This window comes from Octodon degus, unplaced genomic scaffold (genome assembly GCF_000260255.1).
Source record: "Octodon degus isolate 3935 unplaced genomic scaffold, OctDeg1.0 scaffold00012, whole genome shotgun sequence".
NCBI lineage: Eukaryota > Metazoa > Chordata > Mammalia > Rodentia > Octodontidae > Octodon > Octodon degus.
Window position 1 is genome coordinate 3,332,952 of NW_004524588.1, and position 3,960 is coordinate 3,336,911.

The 3,960-nt window shown below is 43.9% G+C and overlaps 1 protein-coding gene across 1 annotated transcript in view; it reads left to right on the forward strand.

Annotated features, from left to right (window-relative positions):
• The window catches only part of Gprc5a (G protein-coupled receptor class C group 5 member A), a 48,930-nt gene that overhangs the window by 26,278 nt on the left and 18,692 nt on the right, over positions 1-3,960 (forward strand). The window lies entirely within an intron of this gene.

Sequence of the window (3,960 nt, forward strand, 5' to 3'; positions counted from 1 at the left end):
ATACAAAATGGACATTCATCTGTATGCCCCATTTTTTCTAAGTTCCGTTATTGAATATTATAGGTGTGTAAACTCAGCAAAATATTCTAAAAGAGTCTCTCCTCTCATTTCTCCACAGAGTTGACCTTTGGGAGGTCAGACTTTAGGTACTTGCATTTCAGGGGTTGTTCCTGTCTGAATCTCACTTGCCTTTCTTTTCCCCCCTGATTCTCACTGGCCTCATCCTGCAGAGGTGGAACATGAGCCAGTACTTTGGCTCTGCCTTTGGTAGAGAGAGCATTGGCATAAGGTCCAATTGGGTGGAGCATGTAGGTGACAGATTTGCAGTGACGTGTGGTTGGAGAAGGAAGTGTGAGTCTATCTTTTCTTCTGTGCTAGGGAACATGCCTGCTTGCCACTGAGTACCCAGATAGTGATTGGCACATAGATGGGCTCAAGACACCACTTTTCATTGCTGTAATGAAATATCTGAGGCTGAATAAGTTTTATTAAGGAAAACTTTTGGCCCATGGCCCCAGGGAGAGGAGCTTCTGATGACGACTGGCAAGAAGGTAAAAAAATGGAGTGGAGTCTGCATGTGTATTTTTTTTTTCTTTTTTAAAAAAATGTATTTAGTACAGGGTCCTCAGGGTCTCACTACACAGATTGGACTCGTACTGATCCTCCTGTTTTTGGCCTCCCAAGTGCTGGGATTATAAACTCGCACCACCACGCCCAGTCTCAATTGCATCTCAGTATGTCCTGGGGGTGGGGCTGGCAGGCACACCCGGGATTGAACCCCAGTCCCTGCACTCTGCCTAAGCAGGCACTTCAATCCGCTGAGCTATCTTCCAGCCTTGCATGTGTATTTCTTCTGGGCTCTCTCCCACTTGTAAAGCCACCAGGCATCACTCATGGGGATCTCCACTAATGATTTTAACTAATAATTTCCTAAAGGCTAAAGATTGAATACCATAGTTGATTAAGTTTTGACCCTCTTAATACTTCATGTAGTGGTACTGGAAATGGAACTTGGGACTTTGTGCTTTCCAGGCAGGAACTTAAGTTACTGAGCTATATCCCCAGCCCAATACTTCACAGAGGGATCAAATTTCATAATGGTTGGGAATGACGGTGAGGGATAAACCTAATTCAAACCATAGCAATGAATATTTGTTGGAAGAATGACTATACAAAAGTTAAACTTAAGAGACCCAAGTTTCATTAAAAAGTCTGAAAGATTTAAACTTGAGATGGGATCTGCCTAAGTATTTCAGGCTGGACGTAAACTCACTATATAGCCGAGGCTGGCCTTGAACTTGTTAGTCCTCCTGCCTCAGCCTCCTGAGTTCTGGGATTACAGGCATGTGCCCCATACCCAGCTTGAAAATGTGTGTATGTGGTATCTGTCTGTCTGTCTATCTGAGTTTTCTAATTGTTATTTGAGTCAAATAATTCTGGTATGACTTTCTCATTTAACTGAAAAGATGATTTTTGCTTTTTTTGGGGGGGGTGGTAAACCACTGAGCTCCATTCCTAGTCCATTAACATTTTGAGAGAGAGAGAGAGAGAGAGAGAGAGAGAGAGAGAGAGAGAGAGACAGAGAGAGAGAGAGAGACAGAGAGACAGAGAGAGACAGAGACAGAGAGACAGAGAGAGAGAGAGACAGAGAGAGAGAGAGAATCCTCATTAAGTTGTCCCCTATACTAGTGAGCCTCTCATTGTTTGGACAGTTACCCAACACACACACAACTTGTAAAGGAGAAAGGTTTATTTGGCTTACAGTTTCAGAGAATCCAGCATGAGCTCAGCAGGCTCCAAGGCAGCAAACTTGTGTGATGTAACAAATCTGCTTATTTGTGGTGATCCGAAGCAGAGCAGGAGATGGTGCCCAAGATGACAAGTGTTGAGGACCAGCAGTGGGCCCCAAGGTTACCTCCATGACCCATGTAGACAGCTGGAAGTGTGCCCTGCTAATCCCCTGGCTCCCAAGCCAATCAAGTTGACAATTAAGCTTAATGGCCACATCCCACATCTTGTCAGCTTGACACCGAAATGTATCTCCTTAAATCATATTTAATATCCAGATAAAGAGAAAATCCAGATGAAGGCAATGAGAAGATTGTAATTCCACCTAACATGATGCAAACACCCTGAATGTAAACAGAAATGCATAATCCAACAGTTCCAGAATTTCTTCAAAGTTAAAGTCAGAGTCTCTTTTGAGACTCAAGGCAAACTCTTAGCTGTGAACCTCTATAAACATAAAAATCAAATTACAGAGTCCTGGGGTACAATGATATAGAACAAACATTTTCATTCCAAGAAGAAAGAGTGGGGAGATAGAAAAGAATTACGCCAAAGCAAGACCAAAGCCTAGCATAGAAAACATTAAATCTTGTAGCTCCACATCCAGCACCCAGGGCACATGGTGGTAATGTGAGACCTCTAGAAAGCTGGGGTGGACCCACGCCTATGTGCTTGCCTACTGCATTCCTAGCCTCTCCCTTGGACTGGCTCCTCTGCTTATACTGCTGCTGGCCTTTCTCTGTGGATAGTCCATGTTCTTTGGCATCTGTACCTTCCTAGGGTCTCCAGTGTGCCTTCAGCTTTATTCCTACAGCTTCAAGTAGTGTGCTGCTAGAAGTTCACTCCTTCCTTTTTCTCCTTCTATTTTCTTTTAATGTGGTAGTACTATATGAGATCCTGTCTCATTACATGAGTAAACTGGCTTTGAACTTGCAATCCTCCTGCCCCATCCTCCTGACTGCTGGGAATACAGTGTGTGCCACCTCACCAGGCCCACTTTTGATTTCTTGCTGCACATTGTCTGTCCCTATTTGACTATAGAGGAGACTGAGGGTGTATGTTGTGCATCTCCACGGAGGTGGCTTCCATGAGCTTTCCTCCCTGAATGTTATGTTTGTCTCTCGATGTCCCCAGAGCCTCAGGTGGTCTGCGATGGACCTTTTTTCAGAGGTGGCCAAATCTAGAGTGTGTGATTAAGTCCTGGTGCAGTGTTGGGATTAAGAATGGGTGAGTGATTGCTGGATTAGTCCACTGATTGGATTGGTGCCCCGTTAATCCTAGTAGACTGGATACAATATTAGGGACAGAAAGAGGCTTGCCCTTTCCACCCCTTGTTGGTTTTGCTGATATATGCTGCCATGAACTATTGCAGTCTGCATACCCATCCTGCCTTGAAATCTACTGATTATGGACTGAAACCTCAATAAATAAACCTTTCCTCCTTGAACTTTGGGTGTTGGGTATTTTGTCTTAGCAGTGAGAGAAAAGTAACTGAGATACTGGGTTTGGTCACCTTTGCTCATGGACCAGTATGCCATCCCATCAAAAATAATAATAGTAAAAAAAAAAAAAAAACAAACCTAAAGAAAAAAATTCCATGCACAAATAATACATAGTAAATTAAAAGGAAAAATGTATTAGAAGTGTATAGATCATAAAATAATCAGGATGAAATGCAGTTTATTCAGAAGCTGCTGGGATTATAGTTATATCTAGCAACACTGAAGTCCAACAGCTTCCTTTCCTTGGAATCAGAGCCATCAGTTTTGAGGAAGTGTGGACACTCCTTCCTCTTTTCCAGGTTCCTAATTTATCTTCTTATTGTTCCCTGAATCTCTAGGATTTAGATGACACGGGAGTTGTTGGGTGAGCTCTTGGGTTCAACATTCCTAGGGGGTGTGTAAGGCCACAGAGGGAGAGCTTTCCCTGAGAGGTCCAGGACAGAGTGTGGGAAGTTAGTTGTGGGGCATCCAAGGAATTCCTGGTTGTCCTGAGTGGGTGAGTTTGTTACCTGGCTGCAGATCATCTGTGAAGTGGGGGCTCCTAGCCTTCTTGGGGGCTGAACTAAAAGGGGAACCATGGGGCTGGTGAGATGGCTCAGTGGTCTAAAGCACCTACTTAGAACAAGCTTAGCAAAGCACAGGGACCGCGGTTCAATCCCCCAGCACCACA